We start from the raw sequence: 27,294 nt of genomic DNA, 5'->3' as shown, positions 1-27,294 counted from the left end.
TAAAAACCTTGGCATTTATAGCGCAAGGCAGCATAAACCTCTCCCTTAGTAATACAGGAATACTTCCCTTTTGATCTAATAGAAATATGATTAATGTTAATCATATCTGTAGTGTATATCAGGGAACAATGGGCACAAAACCCACATTTCTTGGTTCCACCACCTGTTGGGGCCCTGTAGGGTTATTCCATTCAAACAATTCCTTAAAGGAAATCCCTCTTCTGAAAATAATCCAGGGTTGAGTCCCTACTTTTTCCAGGACGTCCACCTGGCTATTTAAAATACTCCAATTCTTGCTTAAAATATCATAAATCTCCTTAATGATCAGATGACAACCGAGTGGTGAAAGAAAGTGCATATAATTCAGTGGGTTTTCCTTCCTTTGTGCTGTGTTGGGGGGTCTTTTGTTCAGCGGGCTTGTGGAAGGAACTCATCCAGGCTTAGTATTGGTTTAAAAATACCAGACTCCCTCTAAGCACAGACTTCATCAGAAATTCTATCCACTAGACTTACAGAACAACCTCTGGCCATCAACATTTCCTTCATTAATTTACTTTCTTGGTAAAAAATCTACATCTTTGGACACCATACGTGAAATGCGTACATACTGTCCTTTCACCAGGCCCCCTTTTAACATGTTCAGGATGACTACTTTGCTAATGTAGAAGGCTGTTACAATAGGTGGGCTTCCTATACAGGTCACTAACAAAACAGTTGTTATCAAAATCCTTCTTCAAATAAACATCTAAGTAGCTGATGTCATCCTGCCTGAACACATAGGTAAATCTGAGAAATTCAGTGGTACCATTGATGAAAAATAAAAAATCTTCCACATCTTTTTGATCCCCTTTCCATAAAAAAAAATCATCAATAAAAAAAAAAAAATGTTCCATAAACCAGAAAATGGGGAATTGAAAAGAAATTTACATTCCCACATGAGCATAACTATATTTGCCAAAATGGGGGTGCAACATGCCCCCATAGCGACCCCATTTTTTTTTCATAAAAAATTGACCTTCAAAAAAAAAACAAAATTGTATTTTAAAACAAAATCCATCAAGGTAACTAAGACAGAAACATCATTGTTACTAAAAAGATTACTGTCAAAAAGAAATTCTTCAAACCAATCTAAACCCACTGAATGTGGAATGACATTGAACAAATTAATGTTGACAGTAAGAAAAGATGCTTTGGGATCAAAGGACAATTGATTCAATTTACTCAAACAAACGCCAGGAATCTATGCAAATATGTTGTTTTTGTTTTAAAACTGTTTTCAGTGTAACATCCATATATTTCCCAGTAAAAAAAAGTCTTAGAGCCCGCCACACTCACAATGGGTCTCATGGGGGGGTCATAGGGATATTTATGAATTTTTGGGATACCGAAAATACTCAGTACCCTAGGGTAGTTAACACTGAGAAAATTAAACATGTCAACATCTATTTGGCCCTGGTCTACCAGATCTTTTAAATCCAAATCTATGTTATAATAAGAAATGTTGATAAAGTTGGAAGAGACCTCCTCATAAATGGCCCCATCCAGCAGCAACACATTCATTCTATTGTTGTAATCCGTTTTATGCATTATTACAACCCCTCCCCCATTGTCGGGCTTCATGACCTGCAATGTTTTATCTGAAACCAACTTGTTTAACAAAATTCTTTCACAGTTGTTTAAATTCCATGGCCCACTGTCAATCTTGCATTGTAATAAATTCCTAAAGTTGAAATCACAAAAAGATTCAAATAGGACTAAAATGTTGGCTAATGGGGGGGTTAAAAGTACTGCTTTTCCATAGCGTGTTCAGGTTTCCAGTTTGCAGTGCAGTATCAAACAACAGTCTGAGATTCAACTTCCTAAAAAAAAAATTTTAGGTCCAAAATAAGATCAACAAGTTTAGCTCTGGGTGGGAACAAAATTGAAACCTTTACTGAGCAAGTCAGCTATTCCAGAATCAAATGTTTTAGAGGAAAAGCTGTGTAGCACGAAATCCCCTTGCACATTAGCATATGCTGTGTACTCACCCTCTAAACCATCACAAATATTTTCCCCAAATTCTGGACAAGAACCCATAACATCAATGAAATCTGTACCTGGTATTTCGAGGGAAATGTTGCCTGAACCACCAACATGCTTGATTAATTCCATCTGGTTTGCTGGACTTAACCGTTCCGATGCAGACAGTTTTGTTGATGCCTTCCATGTTGATGGTTCCATTGGGGCCGATATTGCAGTTATCTGTTTTGATTTTGTATCCTTTTGGATCTTCGCGGAAGGTCCTGCCCCAAAGGGACCTGATTGGCCGGCCATTCTTCAGCTCCACCTGCAGAAACCTTGTAGTTGTTATTGAACTGGTTATTATGCATGTTACTTAGGGAACTCATCTGGGGTTTGGGATAAGCTGTACCAGCCTGGTAGGCTTTAATATTCCTATCCAGTTTCTTTCCTTTTCTTAATTGCACTTCCCCTATAATCCTATCAGTTTCATCCAGTACACTTTTATAGGTCAGTGCAGAATACTCAAATAAAAGATCGTCGTGTAACTGTTTGCCTAGATCTGTCAATTTTGCATGCAAAGAGTCAATACACAACTGATTGTGTTTAAGGAGCAGTTCTAATAATTCAATGCTTTGCTGATCAAACAAGGCTAATAGCTCATAATGCAATACAGAGTCTGTAATTAAACCATTTGGAAACTTCCAATGTCGGAGCCCCTTCGGGACCAGCCTATTTTTTATGCATTCATGAAAATAGGCATTTTCAACTTGTAATTTTCTAAATTTGATTAGTTTGTTTTCAAAAATGGATAATGTCTGTTGAAAAGTTCCCCTTTGACTAGCATTGACATGGGGATGATTAAATGAAAAATCCTTTTCAAACCAACTTTCAAAGTAAACATTACCGGAATTGGATTGCTCGCCAATACATGTCTCCATTCTTCTTTCAGAGTTAAACTATCCTTTCCCAGGAGGTATACTGTTGTCCAGCGACATATTGAGGTTGCGATTATCTTGGGAGCCATTAGAGACTGTTGTTGGATTAGTTGTGTTAAAAGACCAGTGTTCTCCACTGGGTCATTACCCAGTGTAAAGGTGCATGGAGAGGAACTCATACCTGGTTCAAACACTGAAACCAAATAAAACCAAGAACCAAGCACAAAACACTGTATAAGGAACCAGTAGAAGCACCTTCTCACACCACCAAGTTCAAAACCTCATTTTACTGAGGGCTTTCATCAGCATTAATCAGCTGACTTCTTCAGAATACTAGTAAACCTAAAAATAGTAACCAAATACATTTCTGCAGGTTACACTATTCCAGCACAGACACCTGGCTGTTTCCTGGATTGCTTATTCGCCTCATTTGCATGTTTTTTCACCAGCAAATGAGGTAATTAGCATAATATAGGCGTGCTCGTGCACATCTAGGGGGCTTGTTCCTGGATCGCTCATCAACCAGATTGCATGCAGCAGCTCTTGCACTATTCAGGTACTCTGTGCAAAGCTTGGTGAATCTGGGGGAATACCTATTGTTCAAAACAAGTTCTCATTTAAATATAATAGCAATTATACAGTATTAGCAAGTGCTAACATCCACTCATTTAGAAGTTATCTTTCAATGTCTTTCAAACAAATAGCTACATAATTTGTATTTAGAGCTAGCTATCCAAATGAGTTGATTTGAAAATGTTATAAGAAAATCCAGAAACAACATAAATAAATTAGCATTTGAAGGTGGGCAGGAACTATGGTCAAAATTGCTATAGAAACTGACAAACTGGAAAGCTTCCAAAGTTTAAAATAAAACTTTAGCAATCAGCTCTGTTCAGGTTAACTAATATAAAGTGTATTGGTTCATACAATTACTATGTTAGATGCCCTTGGGGGCCATTTTAAATATATCTATTTTTTTCCCAAAGGTAAGACTCAAACCCTGCATCCTGTGTCTGTGAGGTAAACAATTTAACCATTATGCCAACTCTTTTCCCCATCAAAAACATAAATATTCATAACCTTGCTAATAACAATGGTTCTCTTAAAGGTATATATTTCACAAAAATCTTGAGATTTTTTGCTTTCTTTTTAAATGTGGTAAATGACATAAAATTATATTTTAATTAAACTGCAAAATGCAACTTTTACATTGCTGTTAAAGGTAAGAACACAGCGAGAAGTTTTGGAGAAATACCTTTTTCTAGAAAGAGATAAATACACCACAAAACCATTTGACATAGGAACACATGCTTCTCTTAAGCAGTATGATATAAAAGGTAATCAAAAGTGATGTGCAAGTAGAATTATTAGTTAAAATGCACCCACAAGCTACAGACTGAGGCACACAAGGTATTACCTTTTACAGAAATGGCATATCTAGTATCACTAGCAAAACCTTCTCTAGTCATTCTGCTACATTAAGCCATTAAATGTTTAATCTACTATTTATTAAATATACTGAGTATTTTCTAATTCAAGTGTATTTATAAGAATTTGTGTAGCTGCATGATATTTGAATTAAACAACCTTCACCATTCATAGCAGGCTTCATGGTTGGATTAATAAACCTCTAATGCATTTTAGACAGGCTATATAAAATCACACACTTAAAATAAGTGATCTGCACATAAAAAATGATATTCTGCCAATATTATTAATACTAAACATTTTTTTCTAATAATATTTCAACTTTTTATCTCCCCTGTGACCCTTACCAATGACTCCAATACTTGCCCCAACTATCCCATGCGTTGCATAAGTACAGGAACCAGGTGACTCCATTCCTACATGAGAACCCTACAGCCTATTTTTCCTGCCCATAAAGTTATATCTGCACATCCATTCTTCCAGACCTGAGTCAGGTGGTAGGAAAAATCTCAGGTCCCTCAAAGTGGCCGACCTCTTGGTTACATGCAGACTCACCATAGCTACTTGAAAGGATATGAGGTGTGTATGTTCCCATGTCCACCTCCAGTGGCTCAACAGAACCCTGCCTTATTCAGGCTGAACCAATGTAGACACTTCAAGTGGACAATACACACCATCACAGTTAGGGGTCAGCAGTTTCTCTCAAATGCAATGTCCAGCCCCTCACATGGTTGTACCACTATCAAAGACAGATCATCTGAACTGTACTCAGGAAATCAATCATCTAAATCTTAAGGGCAGACATAATATTTCAGTTTCATATATAAAACACTACAAGGATAGGAGCAGCTTAGAGAAATTTATATCTCTGATTGTCACGAATGAAGTCATACATGCATTTCAGTATTACATTGTTTGTAAGATCTAACAATGTACCCTTTCACAGACTGTGTGATGCTGAGCAGATCACTTAACCACTCAGTGCCACAAAATTGCCCATTAAAAGGGATATTTGAGTAAAGTAAGCTAATCTGATTAACAAATAAATAAATAAATAAAAATAAGATGTTTCGTTTCTCAGACACAGTTACATTTTGACATAGAAAATGCTGTTGTAGCAACATGAATTGTTCCAGTTCCATTTCACAAATATTTCTGCTAGTCATTAGAGTATCTGGAGGCTTGCACAGTAGCATGTGCTTGAAATGTTTCACTTGACAAACATATACTTTGCTTATTTGAGGTCACTGTGGTCACAGTTTGCTTCACAGATCAACAAAATTAGAGATAATATATTTAGGTGCATGGATTAAGCTCTCTACATGGTGTGTAAGTGACTGCGAGGACTACATACACAGACAAAATGGGTTTCAAAATGCATGCAGAGCACACTAATTTCTATCAAAATAGTTGTGGGAATTTGCTTTTCAGTTTCTAATGCAGAGCAGAGCTTCACTGTGGAAGCCTGCACTTCTATAAATAATAGACTATATTTATGACACTGTAGTTAGTAATAACACCTCCAGAGTTATCAAACAAATTATTTATTCTGGTGAAAATTTGTAGAATGTAAAAGTACCTTACATTTATGATGATTAGATATGTATCACAATAACTAAACCATTCATTTTCCCTAGTATATTGTTTTCTGATCAATTAACATCTTTTTTGCTTATTGTTAGTAAGTCACATTTTTGTTAGCTCCTTTCCCTATAAAATTCCTTAACATAAAACCGTACTTATTGCTTGATAGCTTTATTTTCATTTACTAATTATACACATACAGTGGTAAGGGTTATGGAAATCAAATGCCTTGAAATAAAATGGCTAAATGTAAAACTGTATCTGCATCACACACAAACACACACACACACACACACACACACACACACACACACACACACACACACACACACACACATGTTGCCTGTTCTAGCTTTTAAAATTACCCTTGCAGTGCTGCTGAGATTATTTTATGTAGAGAAGAATTATCCAACAGACTTTTATCCTTATTAAGAGGCAACTGCATGAACAAATCAAAAACAGAAACTTGAATTTTTCTTTTCTGCCTTACAGGTGAACCAGAACATTACAATAACCTGACCTACAGGATAGTACCTTGGAACTCCACAATGGGAAGATTTTGAAAGAGCTGACAGAGACAATCATATACCTAGTCTAATCAACAAACCTCAACCACTAATTCTTAAGGCACAGTGTTTTTTCTATTTACTGTATGCAACAAATTGACTGCAAAAGCCTCTGGGGGAAAATCCAACACAATCATACATTCAAGACTTTCACCATTATAGACTGCTGCTACAGAAGTGCTGCTACAGAAGTGTCAGATGAGCATACTGGAACTTATATCTCCCCAAACTGCTTCATGTTTAGTGTGCAGAAGTTCAACCCCCATTCTTAGCTTTGTATTGTAGGCAAAGCAAACTCTGACTTCAGATCAATCTTCCTATAGTCTTCCAGGGCCATGAAATACCATATGTACTCTAACCACATGCTAAAACTATCACAATTAAGCATTTTGAAAAATGAAAGCTCAGACCACACTGACCACTGTACAGTTGCAATAAAACCTGGTTTGTATTTTGTCACTGGGATTTCCCCCACATGACCAGTTCTAGAAGTTACATCATAATTCATGTGCTGACCTCATAATCAGTTCAATAAATTATATTATTAATGTTATCGTCATCATAATAATCATCATTACTAACTTATTTATTTTTGGTTCTTGAATGGATTAGTTACTTTTTGTTTATTTAGACTTTTGCAAGTTACATAAGACCTTGAGGCTTGCATATAGGCTTAATAGCAGAGTTTGACACAGCACAACATGACCTAGGCAGCTGCCTGGGGCCCCATGCTGGCTGTGGGGCCTTGCAGGTTGTAATTTTCTTTTTTTAAATGCTCCAACATCTATTACTTTATAAAAATGTAGTGTACCTCAGCACATAAACAGTACCAGCATGGGAGATTTGACCTGAGCATTTTGCTTCTGAATTAGTCTGCAGATCGAAAGAACAGCAGTTCAAGTTTGGGTAAACATGAAACATTGTCAGAATGAGATGAATACACAACTGTTTATGTGTGTGTGAGTGTGTGTCCACACCAACTGCTGCACTAGCTTTAACTCTATTTTTTTTTCTTCTTTTGTAAATCACTGAGGATTATAGTCTGTCAATTTTAGTACATAGTTTAGGCTACAACAAACATGTAGCTCAGAGGGATTGGGATTTCTTTAAGTGGAGCATGTCCAACAGCTCTGGGTTTGACATAGCTTTGTATGTTAGGCAGAGATCACCTCTGAGTAGGTGATATGCGATGGAGTAAAGCCTGATTTTTTGAGATGGTCTGTGTAGGGCATCTGTTTGAGGCTGGTAATCCTATTCATGAGGTATTTCTGTGGCCTTTCTAGTTGTTGTAGATGTCTTGTGAGGTACATACCAAAGGGCCATTGTACTCTATAATGGATCTAATGAGTGATGAATAGAGGGGAACAATGACCTCTTTTTTCCTGGATGAGAAACCTTTTGTGATGAGCTGTGCCACATAGAAGGATTTCCTGACTACTGTGGCAATGTGATTATCAAAGTAGAGACTACTGTCCACCTGTGTCCCAAGGTCTCTTATCACACTTTCGGTGTTATGTAGACTACCGCTTATGTGGTATTTCATGGGCACAGAGCTTTTGCCTAAAGGAATGACAATACACTTTTTGGCATTGGGCTTGAGACCATGGCTTTGATACCAGGCATCTGTCTCAGTGAGGCCCTTTTGTAGCATGTCCACAGCGTTAGGAGTTTCAATTATGGCTCCTAGTTTGCAGTCATCTGCGTACTTCATTAGGCAAAGACCTTCTGTGTTAGCTTGTACTTCTGAGAAGTAGATACCAAACAGGAGAGGACCCAGGACATTCATGTAGGTCAGACTTTTGCTGAGTTATGTCAGGGGGGTGAGCTATTCTCAATGACAGAGAAGACATAGGGAGGACAAAAATGAGATACAGATGTCCTGCAAGCATGTAATCCTCCTCCCTCCAAAAACAGCATGTTGTATGCAGTAATAATATTTCCGATTTTTTTATGAGTTATTGGTTGTTAAAATTTGCTTTATTAATTAATTTATTAATTAATTTACTATTAGGCTTGGCTTGCATAATATATCCTAAACATGCTGCATTTTATAAACATATTTTGCAGTAATTTTGTAACAGCCTCCAGCAGCTGCAAAGGGGTTGACATTTGTCAGCTCATATAGTCTTCATTAGTTGGAGTGATAATCATAACTGTTAAATCTTCATCATTCACTATGTAGTCATTGTTGCATATTACTGCGATACAGTATTTTCTATCAGATTGGACTGTAAAGGAGTTCAGTATTTTGATAAAAGCTGTTACTTTGGCAGTTAGCATAGAGCACTAAAGCTCTCACTTGTTAATGAGTTGCTTCCTGAGGTAAAGATGGAGGGTTTGAATCTTTCCACTGTTACTTACCTACCGTGTTACACTGAAGAAGTCCACTTAACCAGAAAGTGGTTTAGAGTAACTGAGAATTTGGGCTAAGCTCCTTTAAGGTCTCCAGGACTGCATGCCTAATAACTTTGAAACTGCTGCTTGTTGTTTACAGCCATTCAGTATTGCATAACTGATCTTGTTCAGGAAACATTATGGCAATATCACCAGCATGCCATTTTTATAATGCAAAATAGACACTTTATTCTTCAAGGACAGAAAGCATACTTTTTAACTTTATTTTTATATGGCATATTCCCTTTCACTGGTAACTTATTTATTACTAGTCTCTCCATGGGAAATCCTGACCCTCTACTATCTTGGTACACCACTTCTTCTTTACTTGAATGCTTTTATCACTTTTTCAGGTAAAATTTCCCATTTGCACAACAGTATTGTTTCATCACATTATTATACGACATCCTTCTATCTTTCTCTACATCATCGTCTTTTTAATTTTCCATTTTCATATTTTTCTTAATAATGTTTCATTTATTCATTTACATATTATTTTTCTCTTTTGCAATCCATCCAAAAGTGTCCCTTTTTTACACAACCTGCATTCAGGTACACACCTTCTTGCTTTATGTCCTTTCTCTCCTAACTGGCTACATTGTACCTAGACACAATCATTAATTAAATGAAAAAGTCCCCACAAAAGAAATATGATTTAGCCTGGCTAGCATATCTTAATGGCCCTCTATGACCAGCCACAGAAATAACATTTGGCAAATATTTCACCATGTTTTTTTTTTTCACATTTCAAAATATCTTCCACCCTCCACCCTCTATTTCATTTCTTTAATCTTTAACTTTCACAATGCTATCAACAGTTTCACACAGGCCCTGAATACTGAATACATTTTTTATCATTGCCTTCTTCCAATGCATCAGTTCTAAATTGCAATGTAACATTTTTTAACCTTTAAGTTTTACCAGAAAACAAATAAGTTAGTTGGGAGGGTGGCTTAATGGCTAAGGTGTTTGCCTTACAAACACAAGGTGCAGGGTTTGAGTCTCACAAGGGCTAATTGGCTAGGCTTAAAATGTCTCACAAGGGCAGTTAGCTTAGTACTAAACTATGAAACCTATGAACCTATAATTCTTCCATGGAAAATGTCTTCCATTCTGCTACACAATTCCAGAAATTGCATCATCAGTCCATCATCTTCAAAGGTTAAATTATAAAAAGTCTCTATCTCAATATGTATAGAAGACTGAATTTCTTGAGCTTTAAAACCAAGAACAGTTAAAAAAATTGTCCCTTACATATTATCTATTACAGTGTAATTTTTGTTCTTATTCTCACACTCTGTCCTTCTGTTCTTTTTAAAAACAGTTTTACTTACAGTTTGTTGCTGATCTCCTTTTTCTCTGCTGTCACTGCTACCACAAAACCAGACAGCTTCTCAGTTTGTTGCTCCTTTCCTGTATTTTTTTCTGTCACTGCTGTGTAAGTTTTAACTGCTGCATTCTCTACTGTCACAGCCCCTTGTTCCTTTACCACATTACCATCCTGACTGCTGCATTCTCTAGTGTTATAGCCCCTTGTTCCTTTACCACATTACCATCCTGAGCACTTCTGTAAAAAGCTACCTGCTATCTCACTCCATGAAACAGCAGAACTGTCCTGCTCACTTATTTTTAACAAAAATCATCTGCAAGCCTTACTGATACCTTATATCTGAACCAGTTCAACAGCTATACTTAATATCTTCTCCATGGAGACAACTAAGCACTCCTCATTTGTAACATCCACCAGATTGGAATCTCTGTTGACTTTCTAAAGCTCCATATCAAACACATTTTTCTCCAAATTCTCTCTCTCTCTCTCAACTCCAAACTTTCTATAGCTTTTTTTCTCCTCCACCATGATGCTTCCCTTGGGCTTCTTCACTGCACCTGTGAGAGCCCTCCCATGCCATCTAGCTGCACCAAAGAGTAGGGGAAGTTCTCTGATGTACTGGCCAAGTTTCCCTTAGTCGCATAAATATAATTTTGGGTCTCCCTGAAAATAGGCCTGCAGGGTAGTGAGCTTAAGTTGTCAAAAAAATATAAATAAAAATAAATAAAAATTACTTCATAGAGGGGTATACAGTTAACAAAGTGAGTATAATTGCAGGTGAGGGTCATTCTGTGGATGAAAGTACCTTTATGCTCCTATTGCTGGTCATATTTTTAAACAGTCTTTAGTCTGGATTTGCAGGAGTATTGTGCTTTTGTGTGAATTAAGATGGATTATTTTGGTTACTGTGTGTTTGTGTGAAGTAAATGTCAAATATGATTTTGGTTATTATTACATGTTTTTCACATTTACATTGACTATTACTAGTCTGTGTTTGCAGGACTACTGTATATTTGTGTAAATCAGTTTGGAATACTTTACTGTGAACATTTATTGTGGCCATTTTCATCACAATCAGATGTGGTGAGTACACAGTTGATAAAGTGGCAATAATTGTTGAATATCGATACTGGTGGATTATAGTGACAGCAGTGTGAGTTTCCTTCAAATGTTCTGAATGGATTATTTGTTATTATTGCTATATATATTTTTGTTTCACTACTTACTGAAAAAAATGTTCAAAACTAGAAATTTAAAATGTACACTAACAAATGTTGCTGTATTGAACAAGGAATATAATTTAAAGCAACCAGTTAGATGAATCAAAGAACACCTGCATTTATGCAAGATCCCCAAAACATGTGTCTGTGGTGGTGTTGGGGGGGGGGGGGTGCATGGTTTGAAAAGCCCAAGGTACACTGCATCTGCCACTGGCCAGAAACATTTTCAATGAATGTCAGTTTTAATGTATTTTCAATGAGAGCATTAATACATTTCCAATGAAAATATGAATGGATTTTCAGTGAATGTTAGTTTCAATGCAGTTTCAGTGAATGTAAGTTTCAAGGGAAGAGAAGTTTACTGTTTCACGTGTTAAGTCTGTTGTCAAGTGAAGAGCATTTACTGCTGCTCCTCTTAAGCCTGTTATCAATGATTGACTTTTGTTTTGTTTACCAAATGGCCATCATTGCTTGTGCATGTTTGTGCTCTAAAAATCTGAAATAAAGTTTTAAACTAAATCTAAATCTGTGTAATCATTCTAAAAGTATAGAAAAAATTGTATGCACACTGATGGTTTGAACAGTGTTTATGGTGAGTTATTAATTTATTTATACTCTGCTGACTGGGCTAGTCACAGTAGGCTAGTAGCCTCTTTTTAGGGGAGACCCAAGGTTGTATGTATACTACTTGGGGGAAATTTGGATAGGGCATCTGGAAACTTCCATGCTGATATGATGTTTGTGGTCCATATGGCCAACAAGCTCTTACATGTGTGCATGTTATTTGTAGTGCAGTGGTGGCTAGGAGAGCATCACAAAGCATGGAGGACAGTGTCACGGAAGTGGAGGCAAATGCTGAGAAGGAGGAAGCTGTTTTATGGGTTCATATGTGGTGTCAGAGGAGCTGTTTCAAGCAAAATTGTTTAAGGTTTGAGAAGTGTCCAGAGGTAGAGGTACAGCAAGAGGAAGAGATTGCAGTTACAACCTTCCATTTGGGGGGTTATGGGATGACTTACTGCAGCAGTTGTTTAATGAAAAGTAACGGAAGAATGGAAATGAGCTATCATGGGGAGAGGCGATGGATCAGATTAGGGAAGAAGAAGAAAACAGTTTCAAGAAGATATCATTTATGGATACTGCAATAAAGAGTGTGGAAGAAAAAGAAAAAGAAGAGGTTGTGGAGTAGCAGAAGTTTGTAGTATGGATACAGGGTAAAGCAGAAAAGCCATTGGGCAGGTATGAAATCTGGGACACAGTTGTTGCACCTTTAGGTACAAAAGCTCAAGAGGTAAGAGCTTTTATTTTGATTAAAAATAAGACATATCATTACTTATTTTTTGAGACTGCTATGAGTTTAGAGACCTTTTTAGCAAGATTTGAAAGAAAAACAAATATATGCATGCATGGAATAAATATGTGGTTCAAGCATTTTTTAGAGAGACTCAAAAGAAAGTAAATATCTAATTTCATACAGAGACTGATAAAGAAACTGTAAATGACTGTAAAAAATTGTTCTGAAGTGAAAAGCATTGTAAACATTTTTGATAACAGAGGTTTATTTATCAGGGCTTGGGAATATAATGCTATTTTGAAAACACAAAATGATAAGATTGTTCACATTCCAAGTATGATAAATGTGCAACCAAAAACATGCTATTTTTGTGGGAAGGAGGGTCATTTTGTGGGTAAGTGTGATAAAAAATGTTATGATGTTGGGATTTTGATCATGATGGTAGAAGATATAACTTTAACAAAAATGAAAAGGTAGGAAATTTAATGGAAGAGGGTGACAAGGAACTTAATGTAGAAAAAGAAAATGAAGATAAGAATAAGGAACTAAACTCACATAATAGAAATGAAAAAAGGAGATGTGTTGAGCATATCTGAGGAAACTGAAGATAGAAAAGTAAATGAAGTAAAAGAGGGAGAACTTGAATTAAAATCAGATCTAAGTGATGAGAAAGAAATTGATTGGAAAGTTATAAAAAAAATTCTATAGGTAAAAGGGTAAAAGATAGAATAAAAGAAGATAGAGGACTTGGGCATGGAAGTTAAAAAAGGGAAATGGGTAAAACAATAAAACAATTTCATTTAGATTAGGAAGAAGAGAGGCAAATAATCTTAGAATATTATCAGTTAATGTTCATAGCATTAACAGTTTGGAATGTTGTAATAATTGTGAGGTAGATATAATAATATTAGAAGATGTAAGGGGTTGGCAAAAGATGAGAGTACAAACAGAAAATATGTGGAAAGGGAGTATAATTTGGAATATAGGACATGAAAGTTGTTCAGGTGTAGCAATACTCATACCTCTCAACCTCCGAGAGCAGGAAATTTGGACAAAGCCATAAATAAAAGTGGGACAGAGGCCCAAAAATAGGGATAATTTTTAAATATGGCTCTAACAAACTTAGTTGATAGAATAACAGGTTTTGCATTAGCAAGAATTTTCTGGAAGTTAAGAAGTCTGAAGCTCAAATGTCTGTCATTATTTTATAACTTTTATCTTTAACGATTTGCCACTAATTTGCCAGAAAATCACAATTTTATGAAAAATTGACCAAAAATATGAGAAAAATCTGGACATTCTGTGAAAATCTGTACAGTTGAGAGGTATATATAATATTAGATGTCACTTTAGTTAGAGTGGGAAGAACACAGTGGTAGATTTTAAATGGGAAAGGAAAGTTTATAGACTTATTACAATTTATGCATATGTAACATATAAGGAAAAGGAAAAACATATTTGATTATGTAATAGTCAATATGAATAACACAATAGTGGGAGATTTTATTTGTGACTTAAGGAAAATAAAGACGAATGACAAAACAGATAAAAAAATATGAAAGAAATTATGAGTTGTGGTAGTTTAAGGCTATTGAATTCAAACACATATACATATAGGAGTGGTAATAACAGATCTGAGATTGATTATTTTGAAGTGTCTAACAGTATAAAGTTTTAAGACAGAAGAGAAAGTTCAGACAGGATTTTCAGGTCTCATGGCTATTTGGATATAAATTGAGAAGAATTATGAGTATATAAAAATTGGAAAACGGATTAAAATGATTAATGAGATTAACTGGTATGAAAAAGGAAAGGATAATATAATACTGTTATGGGAGGAACACTTAACTATGAGAGATTGTTATTTAAACCGGACAGAAATTTGGTTAATATTTAAATAAAAATATAAATCAGATTATTTAAAATGGGAGAAGAATTAAGACAAAAACAAAAACAGGTATATGTGGATTAACAGATAAGCTATTAGTGTTCTTAGATAGAAAAGAAAATGCTTATTATATGAAATAAACTGATATATATATAAAGAATAAAGTGAAAATAAAAGGGTTATTGTTTAAACAAAGGCATTTTGTTCAAGATCAAAAGAGGAAGTTTCACCATTTTTGGCAAAGAGAGTTAAAGAAAACAGTTGAATAATTAGACAATTAAGAGATGAGATGGGGTTAGTAGCAAAGAAACAGTATGACATTATGAATATTATCATGCAATTTGTTAAAAAAGTCAGTCAAAAATATGAAGTAAAGAAAAATAATGAATGGAAAGTAAAAAAAGTTTAATGAAAGCATAATTAAAGATATAGATAAAGAGATTAATTTGGCAGAATTGTATTTAATACTGCAGAAAGTTAATATTGATTCAGCTGCTGGTCTGGATGGGATAGGGTATTCAATGTACAAGAACATGGAACTTTGTCAAAACAAAGATGTATATGTATATTAAATGAATGCTTACAAGACAGCATTTGATACACACAAATTTGTGACGGAGTAATAACATTTATTTAGAAGAAAGGAGAAAAGAGGGAGATAAATTGGAGACTGGCGGCTTTAAATAATATAGCTTACAAGATATTTATGAAGCTTTTACAAATACGGATAGAAAACAAGATAAATAAGGTATTAGTGGATGGTGTATGGTGTGTATGGAATTAAAGGGAGAAGGTGTCAGGAGATATTAATGATAGTTAGAGAAGTAGTGGATGACATAAAGCAAGCAAATAAAGGGAAACATGATAGGAGATATAAATAAGGCTTTTGATACAATAAATCATGAAGTATTATGGTGAATTTTGAAAAATTATGAGTATAAATTTCAGAAAGTAATTCACTCAGTATATAGGAATAGTAATATCAAAGTACTGGTAAATGGACAGTTAATTGAGGAAATAAAGATGAATAGAGGATTGAAACAAGGATTTCCTATGAGTAGTGTATTATTTGCTATGTTATGAATTGTATAGTGACAAAAATAAATGAAGATATGATAAGAGACAAGATTTATAAAAAATGGGGCTATTGAATATCCAGTTATGTCTTATGCAGATAATATGATTTTAGCAACTAAAAACAGTAAAAAGATGGAACAAATTATTGTTAGAACAAATTACTGTTTACAAAGTTTAGGAATATGTCTAAATAGTAATAAAAGTAAAGGATTTGAGCTTGAAGAAGTAATAAAGAACATTAATTTTGGGACTAGTGGAATTTCGGTATTAGAAATTATTTCTGGACCTAATGAAGTTGTTAAAGAACAATGAATAAAAATTGTACAGGATTAAAAAGAGTTGAGTATTATATGGAATAAATATAGATTATCATATAATAAAAAACTTCATTTGATTAATTCATTAAGGATGGGGAAGATTGCATGCAATATATATATATGTATATATATATATATATATATATATATATATATATATATATAGATATACATGATACCTAGAGGTATAGAAAAAAACAAATGACTGAATTAATGTTTAGATTTATTTGGGGTTCTAGACTGAATCCAGTTAAGAGGAAAATATTATACATAGACAAGGATGTGGTAGATTTGGGATTATTGAATCCAATTGTGTATGGTGCAGCCTTGAATTTATTTAGAGTGTTGAAATGAATTAATGGGGACAAGAGCGTTTATATAAGAACGTTGATATGGAACAATATAGAAAGGAATGGGATTTAATAATATTAAATAAAAGAGAGAGTGGGGGAATGAAGAAGGTAAACCTTTTCAAAGAAAAAATAATATGGAAATTAAATATAGACAACGTCAAAAACAACTGAAGTATATCGTAGAAAATATTATGATAGAATATTATGATATTAATATATGGAGTAGCTTAACAGCAGAAAAGATCAGAGCTATAAAATCAAGAAATGTTTGGTGAATGAAAAATGAAGAGTGTCAAGATTTTTTGTGGAGAATACAAATTAATATGGTACCAGTGAAGGCTAATATGCCATATAAAAATGAATGAGAAGACAAGACATGTCTTGATTGTGGGGAATTAGAAACTTCAGATCATGTCTTACTGAACTGTAAGAGAGTTCAAAGTTATAGGAAGTATTAACAGAATAAAAAAAAAATTAACTGAATTTAAAGGACACTTCTCTTGGTCATAGCATACATTGCATTCAGACTGGCTGAATCCATTTTTGATTGTGGATAAAGCACTGAAATTCAGGACATCTTTTCTGGAGAGGCTCCCCTATACCTCCATGGCAGGAGAAGTTCAGTAGGACTAACTAATTAAAGGTTACGGGTTCAGGGCTTAGTTTTAGATTTTTCATTGGGTCAGAGCTCTGTCTGAGCTTTTTCATTGGTTCAGAGCTCAGCTTGAGCTTTTTCATTGGTTGCCTTGTATTAGCTGCCTTCTTCTTATGTTGTATTTAAGACCCGAGTTTGTGCAGATTGGCATTTGTCTTGCAAAGCATCTAGAGAGTTAGGCAATCAGCTTCTGCTCCTCTGTTCATACCAAACCAGCTCTGAGAACTGCAAATGCTAAGTTCATCTTTGCTACTGCATTTGTTGCACTTTGACTGTATTTTGCACCAACTGCTGCTTTTATTTAATTTATGAAAAAGGTCAATTCTCCTGAGCTGCTTTTTTACGTATTTAATTTAAGAAAATAGTGTTTTTACTTTGTGTTCCATTGCACTTCTGTTGACCGTAGCGTTGAATGGATTGTGACTAGCTGAATCCATTTCTAATTTCTTTTTTTTTTTTGGAGAAACCCCCCCGTACCCTCGTGGCAGGAGAAATACAGTAGGACTAACTAATTCAAGGTTACTGGTTCGGGGCATAGTTTGAACTTTTTCATTGGTTCATGGCTCTGTTTGAACTTTTTCATTTGTTCAGGCCTCAGTTTGAAAATTTTCATCAGTTTCCTTGTATTGGCTACCTTGTTCTTGTGTTATATTTAAGACCCGTTTTTATGCGGGGTTGGCACTTGTCTTACAAAGGCTCCAGAGAGTTAAGCAATCAGCCTCTTTTCCTCTGTTCATATCAAACCAGCCGACAGAACTATGAATGCTAAGTTCATTTTTACTACTGCATTTCTTGCATTTTGACTTATTTTATGCCAACTACTGCTTTTAGTTTATGGAAAGATCTTTTCTGATGTGCTGATTTTTTATTTTTTAACTTAAGAAAAAAAGTGTTTCTGCTTTTACTTTGTGTTCCATTGCACTTCCATTGGCAGTAGCACAGACTGGATTAAGACCAGCTGAATCCATTTCTGATTATGGCTTGAGCAATGGAAATCAGGACATCTTGTTTTGGAGAAGTCCCCCTGTACCCTCATGGCAGGAGAAGTACAGAAAGACTAACTAATTAAAGGTTACTGGTTAAGGGCATAGTTTGAGCTTTTTCATTGGTTCAGGGCTCAGTTTTAGCTTTTTCATTGGTTTCCTTATATTATATGCTTTGCTCTTTAGAACTATGAATGCTAATTTTATTTTTACTACTGCATTTGTTGCACTTTGACTGTATTTTGCACTGTGCTGCTTTTATTTAATTTTAGAAAAGATCTATTTTGCAGTGCTTCTTCTTTTTTTCTTATTTAACTTAAGAAAAAAAGGTGTGTTCCATTTCTTTTTTTTTCAATAATAAATCTTTATTCTTTTCCAAATATTAATACAATACTACAACATATGTACATTATATACAAGAATGCTTCCAACAGTTACATAAAATCGTTATACATTAATATAAACTTCTAGATGGGTATTACAGAAAGAGAAAATAAAAATCTATTATCAATATAAGGCTTATCTATACTAACCTCCATATTAAGTATGTACCTCCCAGGGAAAAGTGGATTGGAACCTCTAAGCTAACACAATGTTAAAGATTTGCTCCCATATTTTTGTGTTATTTATAGTTTTCTTATGATCTTTAATTAGTAATTTATGTGCTAAAATATGTCTTATTGCTACAGTTTTAAAGTTTTCCCATGAAGTCTGGGATGGGTTCAGCCAATTTGTAGCTATATAAAGCTTTATTAGCAGGAAAATATTTATGAGTATGATCCTTTGGGATCTATCCAAATTATTCGGAGGAATATGAAGGATCATAAACTCCCAAGAAAGTGTAGACTGTTGATATCCCATTTTTTGTAATTGAATTTTTAAAGAATTCCAAAGTTTGAAAATACATTTACAACTCCAGAACATATGTAAAAGGTCACCCATTTGATCTATACAATATGAACATTTAGGTGAATTTTTTAGTTGAATTTATGCAGAGTGAGACGAGTGTAATAAGCATTATTAAATATCATCAACTGAGTAAATAATAATTTTTGAAGAGATACTGATTTTAGGGTTAAGTTAATTGCTTTCAATATTCTACTATCATCCATCGGTAATAATTTCTCCTTCCAGTATTTAGATAAGAGTATTTGGTTATTATATTTCACATCTTTTATCAAATTATATGAAGTCGTTATATATTTGCAGTCCTGCATAAGAGTTTGCCATAAGTTTAGGCAAATGGTTAAGTCTTCTTCTTTAATTTTAAAGTTACTAAAATAACTTATTGAAAGATCCTTTAACTGTCTCATTATAATTAAATACGAGTTAGGAAGATTCATCTCTCTTAACATGTCGTGTATTGAGATACCAAGAAAAGAATATAAATCAAGTATGGTTAAATCACTTATAAGTGGGAATTTCTTGAGATCTATCAGTTGATTACCAATTTTCAGATTCGGGTTCTTATGAAATGGTTGGAAAGTCATCATGTATTGTAAGCGGTTTAGTGAGTTAAACAGACTTTGTATTGATATTATATATACTCTGATATGTTCCATCAGAGCGTACATTTTAAGGGTAACTTTACTTAAAAAAGGTAATGCCTAACAATTAATACCCAAACCAGCTGCATGTTTGTGATTCAGTATCAACCACTTGGGTGACCATTTAGGACTGGACCTGTCAAAGTGAACCATTCTTAGAATTCTATTAGCATTTATTATTAAATAATATGCTTCAAAATTTGGTAAACCTAAACCACCCCTGTTTTTCGGTGTCATCAGTTTATCATAAGATATTCTAGCTTTTCTAGGTTCTCATACAAATCTACCTAATTCCGTATGAAGTTGTTTGAAGAATTTCCTAGAGATTTGGACTTGAGTAGCTCTAAAAATATATAATATTCTGGGGGGGTACGTTCATTTTGATAATTGAGGTCTTTGCCATTATTGGTAATTTCAAATTATTCCATCTTTTTAAATCAGACACTATTTGATCCCAAATTAACTTAACATTGTTCACATAAAAGTCTCTATTATCTGTTGAAAAAACAATGCCCAAATATTTTATTTTTTCTTCGGATTTTAACTGACCTACCAATGGTAAAAGCGAAAAGGGTGTAGGCGTCTTTAAGGGAAATAATTTGTTTTTTTTGAAGTTTATTTTGTAATTAGATATTTTTGCAAAGTCTTCCACTGCTTTTAATATTTTCTGGGTATCTGAGACAGGCATCGTACAGTATATATTAAGATCATCCGCAAAAGCAGCCATGGATATTTTCGTACCATATATTATTGGAGCATTATGATAAATATTTTGCTTGATATGTAGAAATAATGGTTCTAGATATAGATTGAATAATATAGGAGATAATGGACATCCTTGACGGGTACCATTTTTAATTTGTATTCTTTTTGAGAAGTTTTTATTAATAAATAAATTTGTATAGGGATTCTTATATAATTTTTTTAATGTTAAAATAAAGTCTTGGGGTATGTTAAAATATGATAAAATATCAAACAAAAATTCTAAGTTTACTCTATCGAACGCTTTTTGAGCATCAATTATGAGTGCATAAACATTAAGATTTCTATAAGTGGTATAAGAAATAAATGTATGAAGTGTTAACGTATTGTCAGTAGTTTGTCTGCCATTTATAAAACCAGCTTGTTCATCTGATATTATCAGGTTAACTACCTTCTTCAATCTATTAGCCAAAATAGATGTCATAATTTTCATGTCTATATTCAAAAGTGAAATGGGTCTATAGTTATCTGGATTTTGCAGATCAGCATTCTCTTTAGGTATAAGAATTGTTTTCGAAGCATTAAAGTGCGGATCATTAATTTTATTATTGATTATATAGTTAAATACATGTGGAAGTATTTTCCCCAATATATCACTAAAAGTTTTATAAAATTCAGTAGTCAACCCATCCGGTCCTGGAGCTTTATGTGGCTTCAAATTCTTAATTGTATCTGTTATCTCCTCTGAGGAAATTGGTTTGACTAAATTCACATTAAACTCACTGCCAATTTTCGGAAAGATAATCTTCCGCAGAAAATCATTATTACTCTTATTTATAGATAATTCCTGATGTTCACCATAGATTTGAGAAAATATTAATTCAAAGGTATTCATAATGTCTTCAGTATTGGTATCTGTTTTATTATTAAAATGTATTTCAGAAATTTGAGAAGGTATTTTCGATTGATTAATGATACGCGCTAGTGCTTTTGAAGGGGTCTGTATATGATTAGCATATCTTACCAGTATTTTCTGTTCATAAAATGACAATTTACTATTTTGTAGTAAAAAAAGATCTTTTTGACATTGTAATAATTATGTTTCAGTTTGTTTACTATAGTTCCCAATTAAATCCTGATCTAGTAATTTAATTTTAGTTTCCAATTCTTGTATGTCTCTAGATTGTATTTTCTTATAATAAGTAGCCTTTTGAATAAAAATTCCTCTTATTTGCGCTTTGGTCGTTGCCCATTCTATATCAGACGGATGCCGATGTTTAGGAAGATTAACTAATAGTTGGTTAAAGGTCTCTTGAACTTCTTTAATTATATCTTCTTTTTTCAATAAATACGGATTTAAGGACCAATTATAACCTCTAAGCCTCCTATTATGTCTAGTGTCCTTATTAAAAATTAATGTGATCCTAGAGTGGTCCGATAAATGTCGAGCTTGTATAGATACACAGGGATCAAAAGTCATTAGTACGTCTGAAATTAGAAAAAAATCAATCCTAGACCACATTTTATGACAACTTGAATAAAATGTAAAGTTATTTGAATTCATTTGATTATTTGTGTATTTAAATGGATCATATAGTTTAAAATCTGTTTTAAGTTCCTGTAGTGCTATCACTGCTTGATTATTAAAGGACCTGTGTGAACTTGATTTATCTAATTTGGGATCTTGGTATGTATTCCAATCACCTCCTATTATTATATAACAATTATTATATTGATTCAGGATAAAATAAAGTGATGTTATAAAAAGTTGTTGATTGGTACATGGGGCTTATATATTAAGAAGTATCACAGGTTTATCATAAAGTATAGATGAAAGAATCACATAACACCATCTTCCCTCTTTGTCTATTTTAAAATCTAGAATTTTCTCTTGATACTGATTTTTAATAATAATCGCCACCCCTGCACTATTAGTTGTCCCTTCTGAAGCCACCACCTCTCTAACCCATTTCTTATCCTTAAGGACAACCCATTGGTCATTGGTCAAATGGGTTTCTTGTAATAAAATAAAATAAAATATGCCTTTGACTGGAGAAATAAATGAAGAAATAATTTCCTTTTTTTCAAGTTCTGGAGCCCTTTAGTATTCCACGAGTCTACTATCCACATACTAAGATTTTTAAATCTTTTAAAGATATTTTAGAATTAAAAAACGATACTAAAATCAAATATATTAGCACAGTGTGTGTTCCATTTCACTTCTGTTGGCCGTAGTATAGACTGGATTGGATTCAGACCAGTTGAAATTATTTCTGATTGTGACTCAAACATTGAAAATCAGGACATCTTTTTTTTGGAGAAGCCCTCCTGTACTCTCTTGCAGGAAAAGTACAGTAGGACTAACTAATTAAATGTTAGGTTCAAGGCTAAGTTTGAGCTTTTCTCATTGGTTCAGGGCTCTGTTTGAGCTTTTTCATTGGTTCTAGGCTCAGTTTGAACATTTCCATTGGTTTTCTTGTATTAGCTGCTCTGCTGTTGTTTGCATATACCACATGATCATGCACTACTGTGCAGGAGTGGGAACCATTGGCAATTATAGACACAATCTTCTCGTTTGTCAAATTTTCTTTAGCACAGCATTAGTGCTCCTTCTGAGGTTTCTCACAGTCCTGCTCAACTGTCAAGTGGAACAAAAAGCATAGCCTTTGAGGTACCATCAGAAGTGTCACCCAGTAGCCCTTCCTTATTTAGATCTTTTCTCCTGTCCATCTACATTACCTGGAGCCTACTATCCTCTTCCTTTTCTGAACACATTGATTTACCTTGCACTCACTATGGACAGACAATTTCCCACAGCTTCTCTGCCCAACTTAGTTGACATGGGCATCCTGAGGCAGTTTATCAATTGCCTCACACACACTGACAAACCTCTTCTTCTAGTTCACACAAATTCAACATGTGAGAGGTGCATCTATATTAAGAACCTATAATTAATGCTCTGTTGTACACCTGTCAGTACATCTGATGTGAAGCAGGTTGTCAGCATACACATCTCACCTCCTTCACCATCCAAACCAACCACACACATACCTACATACGCAGAAGCCCTCATTAAAACCTACTTAAACTTCATAGACTTCCCATACACAAGCACATTTCATATAATACATCCTCTGCTAAACACAGTACACATAACAGCTCATGTGCCAGTGTCTCACCAGACAAGCCCCTAAGGAAGAACACCAAACCAAGCATGTGAGTCAAAGGTAACTCCATTCTGAGACACACAGATGTCCCACTCACCAAGTCTTATAAGGAAGAGGTCACGATCAGCTGTCTGTCAGGTGCCAGTATCTGACATATTACACATGCACTCAAGTCTCACAACAAGAAGTACTGTTATGCATCCATCATAGTCCATGTTAGTGTGAATGACTTGAGATGTACCTCACTAGACTATATGAACTGATACATGACTGAACTCTCTGATCATGTGTTGCAGTCATGTATGTCCCTAGCCTTAAGCAGCATTTTGCCTTCACCCAGGATGATGCCTCAATACAAACAAAAAATTATTGTTTTCAATAATTGGCTTAGTTTCTGGTGTTATTTTAAGGGGATCCAGTACCTGTCAGCCTCAGATGACATGACTGACAGACCCCAATGCTGGAGATGGTCTTCATCTGTCATCTCTGGTATTTCAGTTACTGGCTAAGGCTCCTGCCAAATCCATAGTATGTTTTTTAGGCAATGTCACAAGGACAAAACTCCCAATGTGAAAAGACCATCAAAAAACAAACTTAAGGTTATGCTGTTCAATGCTAGGAGTCTAGATCTGAAACTGCTCTCACTGGAAGCAGTCTTTACTTTGGAAGACGTTGACATCTGTGCAGTCATGCAGACCTGGTTTAAGGCTGTGGAAAGCACCCCAGCTTTACCAGATTACAATTCCTTCCACATGTTCAGATCTCAAACTGAAGGTGTGAGAACTAAGGCAGATGGGGTATCAGTATTCATAAAAGACGAATACAGCTCTAGACTGGTTAAACAGAGCGATTCCCACAAATTACTCCAGGTGCATTTAACTGTTGGTAAGACCCCTCTTCAAATCATTGCCAGCTATAGAACCACCTCCATGAACCATGACACCCACTCAGCCTACCTCAATCTACTTGAGTCGATCAAATTACAACCAAACACTTTGGTTTTGGCAGATTTTCCATTGACTAGGTTAATTATATGTGTAATAACCCTCTCATCCAAAAGTTCCTAGACTTTGTTAGCTCCAATGCCCTGGATCAGCTGGATGACACCCACACAAGAGGCTCCAACATTCTAGATCTGGTGCTCAAGAACATGGGGGATCATTGTACCATTCCAAGTGTGTTGCCCTCCCTGGTGAGGTTTGACCACAGATTAGTTTTGTTTGAGGTAACAATAACATCAGTCCCCCCCCCCCCCACCCCAGCGGCAACCAGACTAAAAAACTTCTCCAAGGCTAATTAAGACCTCTTACATAAAGGCATAAATAGCTTCAGACCCCCTCCCCCCACTGATGGAGAGGTTACCTATAGTGGGTTATACACTAATGATTTATACGAGCATCTATACAATTGCATTAACTCTGCCATACCTGACAGAATGAAAGCAATATCCTCAAGGAAGAACAAACCCACCTGGTGGACATCAGCCATTAATAGGCTATATAAGAAGAGGAAGAAATTGCTGTCTAAGAGTAGGAAGTTATGGTCTCAAACCTCGAAGTACTCCCTCCTCAACTTAAACAGACAAATAAAACATCTTGAAAAGTCCTCTGAAGCTATTTATGAATCAAAATTAGCATCCCTAGCTAAGGAAAACCATAAGGTATACTTTAGCTACATCTGAAACCTCAGAGGAAAATCCCAGATTTGTGAAGAACTTGTAGTTACTGGTACTACACATACAGAAATAGAGGCTATAGCCATCCTTCTTGCAGACAGGTTCAGAGCAAACTTCACTCCCCTGTCCCCACCCGGATCTGTGAAAAATATGGCCCAGACCGCAGAATCCTTTATAAACGCATTCTATGAACACCTTCAGGAATGCATGAATCATGCAATCCCAAATAAAACCAAGACCCAATCCTCCAAAGGCAGACGTCCTGTCTGGTGGACCCCAGCCATAAACAAACTATACAATAGAAGGAGGAAGCTACTACATGATAGAGCAAAATCCCAAAAAGGGAAGGCATCTCTGATCAGTATTAGCAAAAAACTACGGGCACTCATAAAATCATCTAAGGCCAGCTTTGAGAGAAAAATTGCACAGGACACTAAGGATAATCACAAGGCTTTCTTTAGTTATGTTAGGAACCTGGGTGGGAATTCCCAGATATGGTCAGAATTAGTCCAAAATGACAAAAAATACACCGAACCCACAGACATTGCCAGCATCCTAGCTGACAGGTTTAGCGCAACCCCCCCCCCCACCAAAATGGCAAATATTTATCCCAGCAGAGTGCTGCCCCCCTGACATCTCAGATGCTCAGGTAAGAGCTGCCCTCTCCAAAGCAAAACACACAGCATCAATGGGACCAGACGGTGTCCCGGGCTGCGTCCTACATGAACTCCAAGAAGAGCTAAACCCAAACATAAAACTACTGTTCAATCTCAGCCTTACTACAGGATATGTATCCAAAGAGTGGCGTACAGCAACAGTGGTCCCTCTCCACAAAGGTGGTGCCTCAATGGATCCTGGAAACTATCGCCCCATAAGCCTGACTAGCTTGGTCTGCAAAGCTATGGAAAGGATCATCATGGACCTCATAAATAAAGATATTGGGGACCTACAGACACTGGATCCTACCCAGTTTGGCTTTGTTAAGGGAAGATCCTGCCTCTTAAACCTGGTTGATTTCTTTGAAACAGTCACCAAGGCCATTGACGAGGGGAAGGTGGTCCACACAGCCTACCTGGACCTCGCAAAAGCTTTCGATACAATACCCCACTTGGACATTATACATAAGCTCACCAGCTTAAATATAAACCCCTATGTCACTAGATGGGTTGCAAACTGGCTCAAGGACAGAACCCACATGGTTAGAATTGCTGGAGCCATGTCAGACTCCAAACCAGTTACAAGTGGCGTCCCACAAGGCTCAGTCCTGGGACCTCTCTTGTTCAGTATATATTTCTCGGAGGTACAGGCCAACATGGAAGGACTGTGGCTGACTCGCAGATGACTGCAAACTGGGCGCCATAATCGACTCTCCAGCTGACACAAGCTTTCTCCAAAAGGGCCTCATAGAAACAGACAACTGGTGCCAGAGCCATGGCCTCAAGCTAAACGTCAAAAAGTGTATAGTCATCCCCTTTGGCAAAAACAAAGTGCCCACGAATTACCACATAGGTGGTAATCCATTAAGTACAGAAGAAGTAATTAGGGACCTGGGGACCCAAGTTGATAGCAATCTCTCATTTGACAACCACGTGGCCAAAGTGGTTAGAAAAACATTTTATATAGCCCACCTAATCATGAAGGGATTCACATCTAGATCAGGGGAGGTCATCGTGCCTCTTTACTCATCCCTCATCAGGCCCATAATTGAGCACAATGCCCCTTTTGGGATGTACCTTACCAGACACCTGCAGCAACTGGAAAGACCCCAAAAGTACCTCACCAAGAGGCTCATAGGGCTCAAACAGATGCCATATGCTGCCCGGTTAAAGAAACTCCAGCTCTACTCAGTGGCATACCGCCTGCTCAGACGCGATCTGTGCCTGATGTATGAAGCCATGTCCAACCCGGAATTAATGGACATGCTGCACCTCAGAAAATCCAAATCCTATCGAGCTACGCGCTCGAGAGACTTGAACCTCAGCACTGAAATAAATAGGACATGCTGGAGGGACAGATTCATAACCCAGAGGCTCCCTTCACTCTGGAATAAAATCCCAGTCCAGGTTAGGCAGAGTCCCTCATTGACTCTCTTCAAGAGGAATCTTGATGAGTGGATGGGAGATTGTAGGTTTACCCCGAGTATCACTTCTATGTCACTGTTAGACAGAGGCACAGTATACT

At 35.7% G+C, this 27,294-nt stretch overlaps 1 protein-coding gene across 1 annotated transcript in view; it reads right to left on the bottom strand.

The window, feature by feature from the left end:
- LOC122807607 overlaps positions 1-27,294 on the bottom strand; it is a 1,864,409-nt gene that overhangs the window by 811,538 nt on the left and 1,025,577 nt on the right. The window lies entirely within an intron of this gene.

Source organism: Protopterus annectens, chromosome 7.part1 (assembly GCF_019279795.1).
Source record: "Protopterus annectens isolate FY-2018-M chromosome 7.part1, PAN1.0, whole genome shotgun sequence".
Classification (NCBI taxonomy): Eukaryota; Metazoa; Chordata; order Ceratodontiformes; family Protopteridae; genus Protopterus; species Protopterus annectens.
This window is presented reverse-complemented; position numbering and strand designations above follow the sequence as displayed.